The sequence below is a fragment of the Myxocyprinus asiaticus genome, chromosome 8, assembly GCF_019703515.2.
Source record: "Myxocyprinus asiaticus isolate MX2 ecotype Aquarium Trade chromosome 8, UBuf_Myxa_2, whole genome shotgun sequence".
Lineage (NCBI taxonomy): Eukaryota > Metazoa > Chordata > Actinopteri > Cypriniformes > Catostomidae > Myxocyprinus > Myxocyprinus asiaticus.
In genome coordinates, this window is record NC_059351.1 from 22,153,838 (window position 1) to 22,174,875 (window position 21,038).

The following is a 21,038-nucleotide window of genomic DNA, read 5'->3' on the forward strand; positions in this document are numbered from 1 at the left end:
CACGAGTGGGCGATTATCGCCTTTAGAGTTCAGACCCAGGAGAATACTGGGAAAAGCTTTTGGTGGATGCACAAGATGCTGATTGCAATAAATAAATTAAAACATTTTACCAGAGGTTTAGAATGTGCAACAAGGGAAATGCAAAATTATATATATATATATATATATATATATATATATATATATATATATATATATATATATATATATATAGAAAATAAATATTCAAAGGTGGTTAAAACTAGGTGATTAAATTGCATTTTGTAGATTAAATTAAAGGAAAACATTTCTATTTAATTAAATTTGGTAAAAAAAAATAAAAAAAAATAAAAAATACCTATACTTAACTTTGATAAATATAAAATCATTAAATTAATGTTAAAGAAAATGTAGTTTGTAAATTTACCAAACTGTAAAATAAATAATATAAATAATATATATATATATATATATATATATATATATATATATATATATATATATATATATATATATATATTCGACTTACAATGAATTGTTTCTAAAAATTACTTCAGATACTTCACTGGAATTGAGTGCTCTGACTCATAATGCTTTATAAGTATAAATGAAAATATGACATTGACTTAAAATTAGAGAAAAACTGCATTTGTGCGTAATCTTATTTTAGCCTTCAGCTAATTTATGGAAATCATTTCAGATGACTTTCCATCCATTTTTGGCAAATTACTTTTTTCATTCCATCCTTGAATGTGTCTAAAGTTAACCCTCAAATTGCATAAAGGAGATGCATGATGGTTAAATAAATGTTGAGTTAGAAGAATGCATTTGTCTGAAAAGGGATGCACTTACAATAGGATGGTATATCACAGCAATGCCATTCATCAAATGTAATCGTACATATTGCTTTCCTGTCTAATGCATATTTATCATCGTATGCTTCGTATCTCTCTTGCTCATCTACGCTTTCAATGAAATCCTTTTTTTTTTTCTCTGTTTTTGTGCTTGCATTTCCCAGAGGATTGTGTGGAGAACGATGCAACATAGCGTAAGCCGTCGAACACTTCTTTTACTTTACCTCTGTCATTTGTCTTGTGGCTACCAGAAGTCTCTACATCTCTTTCTCTTTAGCACTGACTTTGTTTCCAGACTTGTAATGCACTTTCTATAAAAGCCAGATGAGAATTAAGGAACTTGTTTTCTTGGAGAGCTATTAAATGTCAGTCTCCATTAAAGCTCTGGAAAAGGGCACCTTCTGATTAAAGCTAACTGTTGAATATACTGTATGAATAATGTGTACAGAATTTTCTTATGCAGAATATGCACTAGACTATACTTCAGTATTTGCATTCTCTCACATTCTGAGCATAACACCCTTTATAAATGTATATGGGTGATAGTGTAGTGGAAAACTATCTGAAAATATATGTCCCTCTAGTAGTGTCCTATAAGATGCTTTGGGGACAAAGAATTTTGCTAAATGACAAATAGCCGAATGAAAACCAAAAATGTAACTGGTAGTGGAAATTACGTACAGAAGTAAAGGCTTGAAAATAATAACTTTTGCTTGTCTTTCTGCGGGAGTTTCTAGTAAATGAATGGATTTGAAGTGGCAGCGAATCATCATGGTTGTCAGCACAGCTAATTCACAGCACTGAGTTACAGTATTACAGTTACTGAGAGGAACGAAAATGGTCTGGACTGTAATCAAAGGCTGGAAAATTTCAAAGGAATGAAAAACGTATTGACGGAACAAGAACGAGGGGTCTACAGCATAAAATAAATCAATAAAAGGACGTCTTCCATAAAATAAATAAATAATGCTTCTGTATCAACAATGAAAATAATGATGTTTTGTGACGGTGAGAAGGTTTTAACTGTATCCTGTTGTGTTGTGTTTTTTTTATGGTCATTGTTCCTTATATTTTTTTTTTTCTTTTTTTTTTAGCATTTCTCAACTGGTTTTGCTTTAGGACTGAGAATTTACATTGCACTTCAATTTGCGAATCAATACAGTACCATTTCTTTGTTTCGTTTTTTAGCATACAATAGATAAACAAAAATGTCTTTAAAATCAAACATGGAAAAAAATATTTCAAACAAATTTGCATGAGAAATTAATTAATTCTGAGAATATATCATGAATGAAGTTTATTTTTTAATCCCATTGTTTAAAAAAAATGCTTATTTTATTGTTTTATTTATGTTATTATTATTCTAGTCTTAAGCATAAATACAATTTGTATCAGGTTTATACTTAAAAGAAAAACAATTTAACAATGGAGCAAGAAAACTTTCTTAATATCTTACACAATTTTAAATTAATTTGTTTTAAGAAAGTTTAGACATGTTTGGTACCACTTTACAATAAGGTTGTATATGTTAACTGTAAAAGTATTGTTTATTGGTAATTTCTGCATTTCTGCAAATGTGTTATAGAATATTCACATTTGTACTGCATACTGTACATTAACATTAGTAAATGCATTATGAACTGAAAAGAATATATAATATAATTTTTATAAAATAAAATTTATATAAATATAAATTATATAAATAATTTCAATACAATTCTAAATGTTGACACTAGTTAATACATGATAATGCATTAACTAGTGTCAACATTTAGAATTTTATTGAAAAGTGTTAGTGATATTTTTAGATTATTTTATAAAAAAGTAGACAGTGAGGCAGCAACTCGGTTTTGGAACAAGGCAAATGTCAGAAATAAAATTGGGATGAGAGATTTGCAAAGGTCTTATTGCCTGTGAATATGGAAGTTGTTATGGGAGCACTTGTGCAAATAAAAGCAGCTCGCTGTACGTGACCTAAGTATCGTAAGTATGATTAAGGAAATGAATTTACATAGGTTTTATAGCTCATTGAAGTTTTAATGGAAGCACTTACCATGAGACTTATAGACGTCCTCTTGGGACCCGAGTGAATGAGAGCACCCGCACAAGCCATTTAAAATAAGGGGCTTTTCAAGACGCTAAACAGAATCAGTGAGTTGAGCTCTTGGTGAGTTAAAGTGCTTAAAGTACAGTCTTTGAGTAATGATTTATTTTTTACACATCTTCACAGTTGTGTTTTTACAACCAGCATATGTTGTGTTTTGAAAGCTGTTCCAGTAAAGCTACAGTATTTGACAAGCTCAGCCAGTAAGACTTCTAACATTACCAGAAAAACCATACTGGTCAACCAGTTTTGCTCTTGAACAACATGGCTATGTTGGTCCACCAGCACCAAACTGGCATAAACCAGTCTGGACCAGCATTGGAAATTGCAATCTAATCTAATCTAACCTGTACAAGAGAAGAAGAAAAAAATCTGAGATCTTGATAATCTCTCAATTGTTTCTTCTAGACAGCAATTAGATTAAAATTGAGAGCAAACAGAGTATTTTCCTTAATTCTTCAGCCTTTCTCGTGAGAAAAACACCCTAAAAATCTCACAAATCTCTTCTAGAGTTTCAGAAGAGATCTCGACAATGTCTCAAACTCTGCTCAGATTTGCCAAGATACCAAAGTCTGCAATCAGTATTTGAGCAATCAATGTAATTTTCTCTTGGGAAGTGTCTTTGAAGTATAATGCATCCAGTTAAGCAAAATTACAAATTCAAGTGTGCCATGTGACTACATTCCCTTTTTGTTTCTTATTTATTGTGCTCTCAAAGCAACTTAATTCTAATTTTTTTAGATGATGAATCATTTTCTGTTTTTGAGACATTCACTCAATGTAGGCCCGCTTCATTATTTGTAGGCGTCTAACTGGACTTTTCTAGCTCAAAGGCTCGCTTGACTTCCTGATGTCTTGTGCGTATTTCAACAGAAAGAATGTCAACCGTATGACATACCGTAGTTTAGAAGATAAAGCTTTTGCTTAGCGTCAGTTCGTGTTTGCCCTGGTGGTTGATTTGTAGGATGTCATATGAGTCGATTGCTTTTTTTCCCAAAGCAGCTACAAATCAGCTTGTATGGTCGACATTTTCTTGTCAGTTGGTGCATGAGCCGATCGTTGGAACGGATATCTTTTAAAGTTATGATTCACTCTAAGTGATTTAGTTTGCTTTCTGAACACTGATTGCTCCTAATTTGCATCCCCGGATCTACGCATTTAAAGGAATCACCACGTTTACCAAGATGACAGTGTATCCAAAGAAGAATGAGAGTTGGGTTTGCAGAAGCACACAAATAAGGCCAAGATGATATTTGCCATATTATCATTTGCCAACTGATATTTGGTTAGGCCACGTTCTAAACCAGACAGAAATGCCTTCATTGGATATTACGAACACCATTTCCATGATACTCTGCATCTCCAGTTTACATGTAGGAGGCTCTTAACTGTAAATGTGAGTCCTTTTGCTGGCCCAGAGGAGAAATATGGAAATAAGTAGAAAGGAAACTCTAGCAGCACAGTACAAAATGGATTTTGAGTCATATCTGCAGGGTTAACTCAAAGTCATGAATCAGGACTGGAGTACTGGGTGAATTATTCACCATCACAGAGTGTTATAAAGGGAATATGCTTTCCTACAGCAACTTTTTAATTATATGGCAGAAGGATTTTATGTTGGCAAGAACTGGCCTGACCCAAACAACTGGATATGTGTTCTCTTATAGGTTGCCAGTGGCGCATTTTTGCCTGTAAATACCAAGTGTAATAACGCGAAATAGCGAAAATGCTTTATGACTTCAACTCATGGCAGGGCACTATGATTTGATGCCCTGAATTCATTCATAAAATATAAAAAAAAACCTAATAAACTTTCAAATATCCGTGCCAATTGTTTTTGGTACTACACTATTAATATTAAAAAAGGTGTTTATATTTTTGCCATGAAGTTCATAGGATTTTGCTCAGTCTACAAAGGCTTAACAGCAATATTATCCATTCTTATTTGAAGTTTTTTTGTCCCTCAAATCATTCCAGCTAATAAACAGTGAGAACAATGTAGTGTGCGGCAATCATATTCCAAAGATTTTAAGAAGCTTAAATATAATGTAAGGGTCATGATTTTCTTTTTTTTTTTTTTTTTTCACCCAATTGCCAATTGCCAGTGCGCTTTTAATTCCTCGTAGTCACGTAGTGATTTGCCTCAATCTGGGTGGCAGAGGATGAATCCCAGTTGCATCTTATCACATGGCTTGTTGAGCGTGTTGCCACAGAGACATAGTGCGTGTGGAGGCTTCACGCCATCCACTGTGGCATCTGCGCTCAACTCACCATGCGCCCCACTGAGAACTAACCATATTATAGGGACCACGAGGAGGTTACCCCATGTGACTCTAACCTCCCTAGCAACCGGGCCAATTTGGTTGCTTAGGAGGCCTGGCTGGAGTCACTCAGCACGCCCTGGGATTCAAACTAGCGAATTAGCGAACTCCAGGGGTGGTAACCAGCGTCTTTTACCACTGAGCTACCCAGGCCCCCCAAGGGTCATGATTTTCTAAACCAGGGTTATCAGATGTATTTGAACCATGCATCCCTTTCATGACCCCAAGTGTTTGAGATCTACCAATCAGAGAGGACACTGTAACCATAGGAACATTAATTTTAGCATAAACCATCCTCTTAAGGGAATAAAGCATTGCGAATAACACAACTGATCGATCTCCCTGCACTGTCAATTAACTCTGCAGTTCTGTGTTCTCAAGATTTGGTATATATTTTAATAAACTTAAAGGTCAGTCGTAAAGTTAAGGTCAGTCATTTATAATGTACTGCAATATATATATATATATATATATATATATATATATATATAAATTTATATATATATATATATATATATATATATATATATATATATACACACACACACACTACCAGTCAAAAGTTTTGAAACACTTACTCCTTCTTTATTTATTTTTTATTTTTTTATTTTTCACATTTTAGAATAATAGTAAAGTCATCAAAACTATGGAATAACATAAATGAAACTATGGGATTTATGTTGTGACTAAACAAAATCCAAAATAAATCAAAACTGTGTTATATTTTAGCATCTTCAAAGTAGTCACCCTTTGTCTAGAATTTGCAGACATGTACTCTTGACATTTTCTCAACCAACTTTTGAGGTATCACCCTGGGATGCTTTTTAAACAGTATTGAAGGAGTTCCCATCTATGTTGGGCACTTATTGGCTGCTTTTCTTTATTATTTGGTCCAAGTCATCAATTTCAAAAACTTTTTTTTATTTTTTATTACATTTTAGTTGTATAATGAAATAAATTAATATGGTGGCACAATTATATTTTTGTCTACAAATCAAATTTCAAACATTTAAGCATACAACTTCATATATATACTCACACGCACTCTCACCAACCACTTTATTAGGTACACCTGTACACCTACTTATCCATGCAATTATCTAATCAGCCAATTGTGTGGCAGCAAAGCCATATATAACATCATGCAGATACGGGCCAGGAGCATCTTTTAATGTTCACGTCAACCATCAGAATGGGGAAAAATGTGATCTCAGTGATTTAGACCTTGGCATGATTTTTAGTGCCAAATGGGCACTCTAGAGTTTACTCAGAATGGTGCTAAAAACAGAAAACATCGGTAAGCGGCAGTTCATGAGAGGGGTCAATGGAGAATGACTAGACTGGTTTGAGCTGACAGAAATGCTACGGTAACTCAGATAACCCCTCTGTACAATTTTAGTGAACAGAATAGCATCTCAGAATGCACAAAATGTCAACCCTTGAGGCGGATGGGCTACAACAGCAGAAGACCAAGTCGGGTTCCACTTCTGTCAGCCAAGAACAGAAAGCTGAGGCTGCAGTGGGCACAGACTCACCAAAACTGGACAGTAGCCTGGTCTGATGAATCTTGATTTCTGCTGAGGTACACAGATGGTAGGCCCACTGCAGCTTTCTGTTCTTGGCTGACAGAAGTGGAACCCAATGTCGTCTTTTACTGTTGTAGCCCATATGCATGCGAACATTAACTGAAGCTCCTGACCTGTATCTGCATAATTTTATGTATTTGTAAGCCATTCAGAGGTTAACTTTCTTGGAAACCATAAAGCACTTTCTTTCTGTGGCACTCTGAAAATTGCTCTGCTTGTTTTGAGCGACCCACTAAGATCCACCCCCAACAATGTTACTTAACCAATGGCGTGAGTTGGGAGGCGAGACTATCTGTTTTTTTTTTGTTTTTTTTTGACCAACAGAAGACGGGGGGTGTATTCAGAAATCTGTTTTGAAAATATTGTTTATTTTTGCTATTCTGGGGTGCGTTTCCCGTACAACAACTTAACTCACTGCTGAATCACCATAGTACAATGCATCATTAGAGAAACTAACTAGCTAGACACAAAGTTTTCCTGAAACCCTAGTAACTATGTCACACATCCATCATTCGAACCATGTTGGTTCAACAATGTGGAGCTTTCGTTAATGACGTTACTCAGGGGGTGGAGTGATAACTTCTGCAGAGATCGAATGGATATCAAATGATAACAGCTCATTTACATGGACAGAAAGCCATTTATTGTGTTAAAAACTGCTTAAGACACAAAATAGACATTTACATGTATATGCACTTTGTAAGTGGAGTCCTCTTTACTACAGTAAACGGTTTGGTCAGTAAGCAGCTCCACAGCAATGTAATTTCCCTGTGACGCTGCTGTTAATAATGAACATGGCATCTAAGGACTATTTCTGTTATTTTCTTTTCTCCATTGTTTCGCTTTATTTTCACATGCCCCTGTTGCTCGTGTGTTTGTTTTCATTGTGACCTCTTGCAGCATTGTGCTGCAATAGTGGGGATTCCCTCTTACCTCACTTTACCAAACTTGAGCACAAAACATATACGCACTCTTCAAAAACCAATAATAACGCCACTTTTATTCTTGACACAATGGAAGGTATAGAATTAAATATATATGGAGTGAAAGAAATAGACTGGGTCTGTCAAATGGGGGTCTGGTGAAGCTGTGTGGTTCTGCATGGCAACAGAGATAATAGCCATGATAATATAAGCCAAACATGACATAAAACACATCCTTTATTTAAACCCTCAGACAATTCTAAAGAGAGGCCTTACTTCTCATTTTTTCCAAGCCACAGCATGAAAACTTTGAAAAAAATAAATAAAACAGCACGAAAGCAGCCTATTTTAAAACCAAAAACCCATTAACAGATGAATACAATAATTTGATAATCAAATTAAGCTGTGCCCTATTATTGTCATAAATCATTGATGAAACACTCACATTTTGCTAGTTAATTTAGATGATTATTATCCACCAAGGTGTTTCTATCCATTCCTCAGGTGCATCAGTAGCAGGTGTATTAATGACTCTCCTTACAAATACAGTATCCCTGTGTGTATCAAATGCTCAACAATGGCAGCTTTACAAAAAATCCTACGGCTTGAGCACAGAAGGTGTCGCAGAAGTCAGGTAGTGTATATAAATGCCTACATAAGGACACATTTCTCTCCACTTGACTCTCTATCTGATGACGACATCAGAAAATTCTGGATTCCAAGGACCAAGATCCTTGAATTGCTGCAGGTTGTGAAACCACATCTTCAGAGGGCCACAAGAAGAAACTACGCCTTAAGTCCAGCAGTGCAGTTCTTAGCTGCACTGCATTATTGTGCTATGAGAAGTTTTATGGAGGTGGTTGGTGATGGCCTGTGGCTCAGCAAGTCTTTGGTTAGAAAGGCTGTGAAAGCACACCTTTGCTGTTACAGCTTATGAACACCATGCTGACTTTCCCCAAAAATCCAAAAAATCCAGTCACAACATTGCAGTCACGGAAATTTGTTCAACATCCTGAGGAGGAAGAGAGGGTCATGCTTGTGGTGATGATGATGAAGATGCAGCTGCTACTGATGATGATGATCCACTGAACCCACATCAAAGCAGAATGCATCCTGCAGGAGCAGAACTCAGAGAACATTTAATTCAGAAAATGTTTGGTTAGTTTTTTAATTTTTAAATACAGTTTGGTTACTGTATTTTCTGTTATTTCATCTGACTGACATAACTTGTGTTAATAAGTATTTTGTGTAATTTCCTACCTTGGTCTATGTATAAACTATAAACAAGAAGTATACATTTGTTTTCTATAACAAAGCCTGTTGAGAATTTTCCATATTCTATAATATTCTACTTCTGTGAACACCTCACAATAAACACAAAACCACTTACACAGACATATTATCCCAAACAGAAATCAGATATATGGCCATAAATGAACCACACTTGTTTCTCCTTGGTAGAGTAGCTGGACCCATCAGACGTAGGCTTCAGATACGCTGTGCAAGTGGAGGGAGTGTCAGATCAGGTCATGTGGGACTTGGTCAAAGGCTTTCTCCAGGTGCAGGAAGGTGAGATGCACAGTTCTTTTCTTTCCGCGGTGTTTCTCTATCAGTAAGCGTCTGTTGTGCCACATCCCCTCACAAAGCCGCATTGATTCTGCGATATCGTGACAACTGCATGGAGTCGGCGGTCCAGTACACGCTCGAAGATCTTCATGGCATGGCACAGCAGCTGGATCGGTCAATAATTGGAGCAGTCGGTCACATTCCAAATCGGTACAGTGACGCTGGTCAACAAAGCTGGCGGGACTTCACTGGCATCCACTATCTTATTAAACAACGTAGTAATTGATTACTGATTAATGATAGAATGTTTATTTTTGGGTTAAAGTAAATGTATCTTGTTTCAATAATTTTTTGATATGTTTGTTGTAAAACAAGACAACATACTGAATAAGAAATTATTTTTCACAGTATAAATAGTTTTAAAGTGCATTGTTGTTACAAAAATGTCGGCATAACTTTGCGTGTCAAGTTTTATTATTTTAATATATAATAATTCAGGGATCTTCCTAGTTTGAAAAACGCTGAACATTCAGACTCTTTGCACTGTGAATTCAGCACCAGAATGTCCAGTGTTCTTCAGCTGAAATTGGTCTGTGTTTACTGAAATTCAAATCAGTGTCCGCAGTGGCAGAAGCTGGAAGTGTTCGTTGAACGCATGGGCACGTGTAGCTCCAGGTGAAATTTCCACAGAATGGCGCAAAAATTTAGTTGTATTTTTAGTTGTAAATGATGCAATACAGTCTACAGGACTGCATATTTTATTAACTCTACCCTCTAACCCAAACCCCAACCCTAAACCTGACCATCTGTGGAGTAAAAATGTCATTTTAGAGTGAAAATGCAGCCTCAGAATTGCGCTCACCATTGTTTGTGTGAATGTGATTACTTCCTGGTTTCCATGGGACCAGGACCCGTGTCTCAGGTAGCACAAAAGGGGTAATGTGAACACATTAAAATTAATGCAAAAATGTCTGATGAGGGATTGCACTTGTTAGAAATTTGGCAGAATGTGGTCGATTTCAGGGTACGTGAACATTTGGAAGCAACACGTCGTTTACCTGTGTGATCATGTTGGAACATTTCAAAGTGTTATTAGCTTTCAACTTTTTGAAAAGTGACATCCTACCAATTACTTTGTGGCTTTGTTGCATCCGTTTCTCAATCTTTTATTTCATTGGTCTGTTGATGATGCTTACCCTCTCTTAACAGTCACCGCTGGCATTTTACGGTCACGACTGGCTGATTAGATAATCACATGGATGATTGTTGGTGCCAGATGGGCTGGTTTGAGTATTTCTGTAACTGCTGAGCTTCACTTTTTATTGTAACACAACCATATACACAAGTGCAATAGTGGGTGAAAGTCTTGGGTGCAGTTCCCAAGTGAGAGCAGCCCATGGCTTGGGTGGCTGGAGTCTCTAATGATCCTCCGAGCTTTTTTCACACACCGCCTGGCATTTATGTCCTGGAGGGAGGGAAGCTCACCTCCGATGATGTGTCTGGCAGTTCGCACCACTCTTTGCAGGGCTTTGCGGTTGTGGGCAGTGCTATTGCCGGTAACAGGCAGTGGTGCAGCCAGTCAGGATGCTCTCTACAGTGCTGGTGTAGAACCATGTGAGGATGTGGCGGTTCATTCCAAACTTCCTCAGCCGTCTCAGGAAGAAGAGGCACTGATGAGCCTTCTTCACAACGGCCTCAGTGTGGACGGACCATGTGAGTTCCTCAGTGATGTGGACACCGAGGAACCTGAAGCTGCTGACTCTCTCCACCGGTGCTCCATTGATGGTGATGGGACTGTGTTCTCTGTCTTTTCTCCTGAAGTCCACCACAAGCTCCTTTGTCTTGTTGACATTGAGGGAGAGGTTGTGCTCCTGACACCAGTGTGTCAGAGTGAGCACCTCCTCTCTGTAGGCCATTTTATCATTGTCAGTGATCAGACCTACCACCGTCGTATCATCAGCAAACTTAATGATGGCATTGGAGCTATGTGTTGCCACACAGTCATGTGTGCACAGGGAATACAGGAGTGGGCTGAGAACACAGTCCTGCGGAGCTCCAGTGTTGAGGGTCAGTGATGAGGAGATGTTGCTGCCCATTCTAACCACCTGGCGTCTGCTTGACAGGAAGTCCAGGATCCAGCTGCACAGTGAGCTGTTTAAGCCCAGAGCCCAGAGTTTCACATAAAGCTTGGATGGCATTATGGTGTTTAATGCTAAGCTGTAGTCTACAAACAGCATTCTCACATAAGTGTTCCTTGTTTCTAGGTGGGAGAGAGCAGTGTGTATTGTAGATGCAATGGCATCATCAGTGGAGAGGTTGTTGCAGTAAGCAAACTGCAATGGGTCCAGTGACGGAGGCAGCACAGAGCAGATGTAATCTCTGATTAGTCTCTCAAAGCATTTGCTGATGATGGGGGTCAGAGCAACAGGACGCCAGTCATTTAAGCAAGTGATTTTGGATTGCTTTGGTACAGGCACAATGGTGGACGTTTTAAAGCATGTGGGGACCACAGACAAGGAGAGGGAAAGGTTGAAAATGTCCGTAAAAACACCAGCCAGTTGGTTCGCGCACGCTCTGATGACACGGCCCAGAATGCCATCTGGACCCGCGGCTTTACGGATATTCACCCGTCGGAAGGATCGGGTTACATCCGCTACAGAGACGGAGAGTGAACTAACCTCTGTAGCTTCGGCTGCGAGAGCTCTCTCCGCAAGGGCGGTGTTATTTCCCTCGAAACGAGCATAAAAATATTTAGCTCATCTGGGAGAGAGGCAGCGGTGTTCATGGCAGAGTTTTTATTCCCTTTAAAGTCCGTGATGATATTAATTCCCTGCCACATGCTTCTAGAGTTGGTGGTGTTAACTGTCCTTCAATCTTGTCCCTGTACTGGCGTTTGGCTGCTCTGATAGTTTTGCGGAGTGCATAACTGGCTTGTTTATGCTCCTCCGCATTCCAGGAATTAAAAGCGGAGGTACGCGCATCATGTGCAGCACGAACATCGCTATTTATCCATGGCTTCTGACTGGGGTAGATCCGTATTGTTTTGGTCGGAACAACATCCTCTACACACTTTCTGATGAAACACGTTACGCTATCAGCATACACCTCGATGTCGTCATCAGAGGCGGACCGGAACATCTCCCAGTCCGCGTGATCAAAACAGTCTTGTAGCGTAGAGTCTGATTGGTCCGACCAGCACTGGATCGTTCTGAGGGTGGGTACTTCCTGTTTCAATTTCTGCCTGTAACCGGGCAGAAGCAGAATGGAAGAGTGGTCTGATTTGCCAAATGGTGGGCGGGGGAGGGATTTGTAGCCATCACAGAAGGGAGAGTAGAAATGGTCTAAAACCCATTTGGCTTTGATTTGCTTTGTTAAAGTCCCCGGTCACAATGAACGTGGCCTCAGGGTGTGCGGTTTCCTGCTTGCTTATAATCCCATACTGTTCCTTGAGTGCTCGGTCTGTGTCGGCTTGTGGGGGGATGTATACAGCTGTGATAATGACCACTGTGAATTCCCTCTGTAGCCAGAATGGTCGACACAGAAGCATGAGAAATTCCAGATGAGGAGAGCAGAAAGACTTGATAGAATGTATGTTCCTCTGATCACACCAAGATTTGTTGATCATAAAACATACACCACCAGCTCTGCTTTTACCTGAGAGGTCTTTCGCTCTGTCTGCTTGGTGCACGGAGAACCCCGCGGGTTCAATGGCTGAGTCTGGAATCTCCGCAGACATCCAAGTTTCCATAAGGCAGATAATGCAGCAGTCCCTCATCTCTCGTTGGAAAGAGATCCGCACTCTCAGCTCGCAGAGCTTGTTGTCCAGAGACTGAACATTTGCCAGTAGAATACTGGGTATCAGGGGTCGATTTGCGCTACATCTTACTCTGATTAGAACGGCAGCTCTATTTCCCCTTTTCCTTCTGCATTTCCACGGCCGGGCTGCCCAGACAAAGGGCTCCGTTGGCGTGATTGTAAACAGCAAATCAGCATTGAGGAATTTAAAGTCTGGTTTTCGGTGTGTGATTGCAGAAACAATGTCCAAAAGTGTTTGTCTATCATAGACAATAAGGCAGACAACATCCACGACAAAAAAAAAAAAAACATAGAATTGTGAACAAAACAAACAAAAAACTGTAGTGTTGTGTCGGAGCTCGCAAAGCAGCAGCCATACTCGGCGCCATCTTGAGCCATCAATCCTCCTGGGATTTTCATGCACAAAAGTCTCTAGAATTCACTCCGAATGGTGCCAAAAAACAAAAAACATCCAGTGAGGGGCAGTTCTGCAGATGGAAATGCCTTGTTGATGAGAGAGGTCAATAGAGAATGGCCAGACTGGTTCGAACTGACAAAGTCTACGGTAACTCAGATAACCGCTCTGTACAATTGTGGTGAGAAGAATAGCATCTCAGAAGGCTATTCTGAGATGCGGGTTTGTGCTGTTTTAATGGCACAAGGGGGACCTATACAATATTAGGCAGGTGGTTTTAATGTTGTGGCTGATCGGTGTATATATAGTATATTAGGCATGTGTTCGCATGAACGGCCCCTTAGAAGCTCCCTATGATCCACTTGTATATATGTTCTAAGTTCATTTTATGCCCAAGCTTTTGTCACCCCAATCCATTTAAATGTACCTTTCATTAATGTCTTCTGTATTGTTATTCAAAACAGCCTGGTAAATTAAATTAATGTACCCACTTTGAATGAATGCTGGAGGCTGGCGGTGCATCTCAATAGCTTCCTCTTCTGTGTACCCGAGCCGACCCCCGAACTCGCAATTCTCCACTTGTCATACCAGTGGAAAGATCCATTCATGTCCAGGCAAAAGGAGGCCAGTCGAATTCCTCCCTCTCGCTTTGCGCTTGCTCACACTACGTTCTTTGTTGATCAAGTCACATCCTCTTCCTCTGAGTTTCGGTCTCAACCTCAAAAAGATTAACCCCCTTAATCTCATCTTAACTCTCTCTCTTGTTGTTCAGTTGTTTGTCAGCTCAATGCAGCCTCCCTCTCAACTTGTGTTTCTTCAACACTCTCTGGGTCTTCTTTAGTGCTCAAGGAATGTTTAGAGTTTTATTTTATCATAGTGACTATTGCATTAAACAATTTATTGACAACTGATATCATTTGCATTTGGCAGACATGTACCATGGCATTCTTTGAAATTTCTTGGAGTGTCATTTAATACCATAGTATGTAAATATGGTAAAAATGTAGTAGTTTGTAATAGTCAATGCATAATGTATGTGTCGTCCTCGTCTTTGTAAATTGCTTTATGATCATTAATTAAAATGACCATTTTATTACCATGCTATTGAATATACAAAGTAGCAGTTAATGTTTGACAGTTAGTTTACCATTCAGTATTTCATAAAAAACAAGAAACAATGGTCTTAATGTTTGATATGATCACCAGAAACCATTTTTATTTAGTCCTGCCAAATATGACTGAAAAAAACACAGTTGCATTAGAAATTCACAGTCGCAGTCGAGCTGTGCCACAGCTACTGTACTTAACTGGTAATAAAATGTGAACAGAGAGGAGCCGTGATTAGATCACACCTAAAGGAGTCTTTACGGTGCTCCGCTGAAGTATTCGGTCCACACTAGTTAGCAAAAACAGCCAAAAAAAGCAATAAAAGACTCTCAGACTTGACATGTAAAGTCCCGCTGACTGGAGCAAATTTATAACCATTTTCCATCGTCAAAGCACCATTTGCAATAGTCTGTCCAGGCGTAAAAATATTTGTTTGCCATTTTGAACAAGTGCACAGAGCTCACAATGCTAGGAATATGTTACTAGATAATAGTTTAATGCAACAGAACATGGATGAGATACATAAAAGTACATTTGGAGGACTAATACAAGCACCACTTTCTTTACAAAAAAAAAAAAAAAGATAAAGTGTGCATGTATGCCTTTCTGGAATTCCAGAAAGTGATTGAAAATGACACCAAAACATAGGGCTACTTTGGATTTTCCCACTAGATTTCGAAAACCAGGTAAAGCATCCTAGTCATTATGTTATCATGTGTTTTTGCTTCCCTATCTGTCACTCACTGGATGTTGTGTCGATGTAGTGACACTAGGGGTCACCCTTGGGAGCCCCAAACACCTCTGCTTTTTGAAAAAAGGCCAGTGGAAATTGGCAAGTGGAATTCGCATGCCACTCCCCCGGACATACGAGTATAAAACGAGCTGGTATGCAACCACTCATTCAGATTTTCTCTTCGGAGCCGATCGGTTCTATTCATTGAGCTGAATTCACTGAGTTCATTCACCTCGTCTGCTGGATTTACAGTGCATTTTAGCAGCTTCTCCCCCTCTGCACCCATGGACTGCAGAGAACGCCCCTGGGCGCTTCGGCAGAACAGCAAAAAGAGAGTATATTCTAAAAGAGTATATTTTTAACTCTAAAAGAGCAGCACACACGGAATGTCTTTTTAAAGATTTCTTTCCGTTTGTGTGTTATTCATGGTTGCGGTCGTTATCTCTCTTTTTCTGATGGCCATGATCGCTATCTTATGTGTCTGGGCGCTGCCCACGCGGAGACTTCGATCGTGGATGGGTCTTGTCCTCACTGCAAGAACATGACCATGGCAACGTTGCGGTCACGGCTCACATTCATAAGAAAGCAAGCCACCCCAGCAGCTCCCCACCTCGATCCTTCTAACTACGGGTATGAGGCCGCGTCAGTTAGCACTGGGGGCGATTTGGTGACTCCAATGGGACCACCTCTGCCGGGTAACCCCCCACGGTTCTTTCAGATCCCCCGCTCTCACTACCCTCGATGATAGGGCTCCCAAGGGGTATTCAGTGATCCCCCAGGTGGATAAGGTGCTCGCGGTGCACTTGTGTCCGCAGAGTGCCACCACCTGGCGCAGGCACCCAAAGCTCCCATCCAGGCCCTGTAGGTTTACGTCGTCCTTGATGGCTAAGGCCTACGGTGCCGCTGGACAAGCCGCCTCTGCCCTGCATGCCATGGCTCACCTGCAGGTACACCAAGCCAAGGCACTAAAAAAGCTGCACGAGAGTTGTTCTGACTCGGGATTAATGCAGAAACTGTGCTCGGCGACCGACTTCACTCTCCAGGTAATGAAGGTCATGGTGCAGTCTCTCTCACCGCCTTGGTGGTCCAGGAACGCCACCTTTGGCTCAACCTGGTTGACATGAGTGAGGCTGACAAGGCATGGTTCCTTGACGCCCCCATCTGCCAGGTTGGCCTGTTCAGCGACACCGTCGAGGACTTTGCCCAGCAGTTCTCGCCGGTGAAGCAGCAGACGGACCTCAACACCGCAGCGGATGCGCTGTCATGACAGGTTACACTCAGGGGAGAGTGGAGACTCCACCCCCAGGTGGTCCAGCTGATGTGGAGTCGATTTGGTCAAGCACAGGTAGACCTGTTTGCTTCCCGGGAATCCTCCCACTGCCCGTTTTGGTACGCCCTGACCGAGGCACCCCTCGGTATAGACAGGCTGGCACACAGCTGGCCTCCTGGACTATACAAATACGTGTTTCCCCCAGTGAGCCTACTTGCACAAACCCTGTGCAAGGTCAGGGAGGACGAGGAGCAGATCGTCCTAGTAGCACCCTACTGGCCCACCCAAACGTGGTTCTCGGACCTCACGCTCCTCGCGACAGCCCCCCCCCAGCAAATTCCCCTGAGGAAGGACACCTCATGCCCTCGTGGGACCTCTCTGTAGTCCTTCTGTGTCTACGGGGTGCTCCCTTTGAGCCCCTGGAGTCAGTAGAGCTTAAGACACTCTCTTTGAAGACTGCCCTTCTGACTGCGCTCACTTCCATCAAGAGGGTAGGGGACCTGCAGGTGTTCTCTGTCAGCGAATCATGCCTGGAGTTCAGTCCAGGTTACTCTCACGTGATCCTGAGACCCCGACCGGGCTATGTGCCCAAGGTTCCCACGACCCTGTTTAGGAATCAGGTGGTGAACCTGCAAGCACTGCCCCTGGAGGAGGCAGACCCAGCTTTGGCATTGCTGTGTCCGGTGCAAGCTTTACGCATCTATTTGGATCGCACGCAGAGCTTTAGAAGCTCCAAGAAGCTCTTTATCTGCTTTGGTGGACAGCAGAAAGGAAGCGCTGTCTCCAAACAGAGGATCGCCCACAGGCTCATTTACGCCATTGTGGTGGCATATCATGCCCTGGACGTGCCGCCCCCCCCCCCGTGGGACTATGAGACCACTCTACAAGAAGTGTAGCAGCCTTCTGGGCCCTGACCAGTGGCGCATCTTTAGCAGACATCTGCAGAGCAGCGGGCTGGGCAACACCCAACACCTTTGCGAGGTTCTATAATCTGCGGGTTGAGCCGGTTTCATCCTGTGTGTTGTCAGGTCCGAACAGGTAAGTTCTAGGACAGCCGGCTGGGTGTAGCACTTGCGCATAGCGCCCTTCCCCTCCCATGAGGTGAAGACATGTGCTTTTGACTCCCAGTCGTGTTCACAAGTTGTGATCCCTGGATGACTTTCCTCCTTAGCCCTGTGGCAGACGAGTTTGTGGGGAAAGTCGCTGCCGGCCCAGTACGTGTGCTAACTAGGCCATGTACTGAGGTAGGTGCTCCACATGTGGTGGTTCCCAGTAGGTGATCTCATGTGATATCTTCCGCTAAATCATTTCCCTGTCGGTAAACTGCATCTTCCTTGGGCAGAGGCCCCTCTGCCCCTGGTCACCATGTTTGTAGAAACTCTTCCCCTTCGGAGTGACACCCCCCCGACATAGACATTTATGGCCCCAGTTGGTTAACAAATTCCACTCTTTTTGGGGAGAAAAAAAGAGGAAAAGAGGCCACAGCTGGGCTAGCCTGTCCCTATTTTTTGGGCAGTCGACTTGTTCCTGAAGCACCGTTCGATGCTCATACGAGTGTTGGGGGAGGTTACGTGATGGCCTGGTGCACTGGCTATGAGGCATACAGCAGTCTGCCCGTCTCGCACCGCCAGTCCACATAACACAGTTCAGTTAGTTGTGGCGTTTTGTATAGGGATCCCTAGTGTCACTACATCAACACAATGTTGAGTGAGTGACAGATAGGGAAAGTCCTGGTTACTTTCGTAAACTCTCCTGATGGAGGGAACGAGACGTTGTGTCCCTCATGCCACAATGCTGAACTACCTGCTCAAATGGCCGGGACCTTGTCTCGGCTCCTCAGCACAAAACGTGAATGAGTGGTTGCATACCAGCTCCTTTTATATCCGTATGTCCGGGGGAGTGGCATGCAAATTCCACTCGCCAATTTCCATTGGCCTTTTTTCAAAAAGCAGGGGTGTTTGGGGCTCCTAAGAGTGACCCCTAGTGTCACTACATCGACACAACATCTCGTTCCCTCCATCAGGGAACGGAGGTTACGAAAGTAACCAGGACATTTATTGGCATTCCAAAGTGATTTGGCATTCTTCGGTTAGCCAAAAACTGCATGCAAAACCAATTTCAGAGGACATGGGCATGGCCATTAAAAATGTACAGGTTTGTTTTGACAGACTGTGTATGCAATTCTGTTAAATGTTAGACAAATAACATTTGAGTCATTTTAGACACACTTCCACTGAAGTCAACAAAAAGCTCTTTTTGTTTAACCCCATAAAACCTTTCCTGACTCGAGATAGTCCGAAAATGTCAATTTGCACATTATTGATTGGAAGACTGTGATAGCTTTAAGTAATGCAAGCTTTTAGAGAACCAAACTAAATGCATAAGGCTAAATGCGAGCAGCAAATGGCAATGCTAATAAGAGCGGAGAGTAGGAATGCTTAGGAAATGCAAACGAGGCGTCTCAGAGCCTTTTCAAGTGATCTACACAGCCATTATCACAGCTGCTAGTGTCCTCATAACCACACCACAACATCAACAGTGCTCGAATGGCCTCATGTGGATTTTTATTAATAACTAATGTCAAATGCAATATTGCATTTTCACATACAAATGAGATCTCACTCTTTATGGCACCTTAAATTGTACTTGGGAAGACACAAACAAACAAATACAGAGATGTCATGAAATATTTAGTGAGGCTACAGTAATTCAAGATGTTCTAAATGTAAGCATTGCTATTTTAAATGTGAGGAAAAAGTGTGATAAAAAGTGCTGTGAAAATGTGCCATGTGGGCCACAAAGTCTTGTCCCTAACACAAAGGATAAGCAGCCAGATATACAGAAGGGTCTCAAGTTTTGTATACAGTATTGCAAGAAGTTCTTGTAAAGCTGTCATGTTTCAGTGTTGTTCTTGTTTAATGCACAAAGACAACTAAAAGTAAGCCAGTTGAGTTCCTGAGAGTGTAAACACAGTAGCTGCGCCTGAATTTGTGTACTGTTAGACTATGTACTGCATGAACAACGTACTTCTCGAACATTAAAAAAGTATGTTCATTAGGTATGCAGGCGAGTCGTATGAATACATTGGCCATTGTCCTGTGACCCAAATATATGAAGTAGTAACTCAAGTTTTGAGTAAATTTTTCTTGTTTTAAAGATGTTTCATTTGAAAACAACAATGATTATGAAAAGTATTTATTTGCAGTGGTCACTTCAATGTAGCTAGCTTACTCATTGTTAGTAGCTTGTCCTGTTTCTAACAACATTTTCAAAAGCATATTTAAATGAGAAGCAACAGTAGAGTTTCAAAGTTTCCCAAACACTGCAGCTTACGTGCACTGGCACAGAAATTAAGAGGAAGAAAACTGATTCACACGAGCTGGTGATGGCACTACGCAAGCAGAAGACGAGACATTCATTTCACTACCATCATGGTACCCGATGCTTTCGGTTTCTCTTGGGCTGACCGCTCTGTTCTCAGAGTGTGAGATAATTATAAAATTTTTTTCCATGAATCATAAATAGCTCACAGCCACAGATCTTCGCTCGCTCTTTTCTGTACTCTCAGAACCGCTGGGAAGATATTGAAAGCCTCTTAATTTTGATATTGTGGCACTCACACTCGCGTTATGTCGTCTACACTTGTTCTAGAGAGAATTCAGCCCTTTCATTTTTAACATAGACTACCATTTGCGAGGAATCGCTGACATGTACGTTGATGGATTGCAGCTCTGATCTAATATGTGAGTTATATTCTGCATTTATCATGGAAATATATATGTCTATAGATACTAACCTATCACCACATTTTATTCAAAGCCAAGTTGCACAGACAAATTTCTTCAAAGGCAAAAATCATAAGTCCGATTACTTAGGAAAGTAAAAGCACACCTCTCTTCAATAAGTCAAATGATTTGATTTGTGTATAGCAAAAACAGTGCACATGCAAAGTTTAATACTTAAGTTTAGGGGTTTGCTCAAAACATTAATTGTGATGCTTGCCTTAGCACAGTATAAAATATATTTTCAAGGTCTGAATATGAGTCGGGTCCAGTTATGTGGTGAAATTCTTTATCTAGAACGTTCCTTGCATGCTTATCATTGCTTTCATAGCCGAGAAATTTGGAGACAGACAGCTCTGTGAGCAAAGCCTCTTTTTTTTACACTAAAAACCCAGCACAAAAGTTCACCAGACAATAAAATGTCTGCATGCATAACCTTTCTACTGATGTGGGAGATATCCCGCCAACACAGTTCAGACTTTATTAATATTCATAAAACCCTTTGTGTGCAAATAATGTGCAGCATAACAAATATGAAGGATGATATTGGATAATACATAAAATACAAAAGATATTAAGAAGCAGATGAACTATTAAATTAAG

General features: G+C 40.8%; 1 protein-coding gene across 1 annotated transcript in view; it reads left to right on the forward strand.

Moving 5' to 3' along the window:
* The window catches only part of LOC127444927 (glypican-6-like), a 397,241-nt gene that overhangs the window by 336,112 nt on the left and 40,091 nt on the right, over positions 1-21,038 (forward strand). The window lies entirely within an intron of this gene.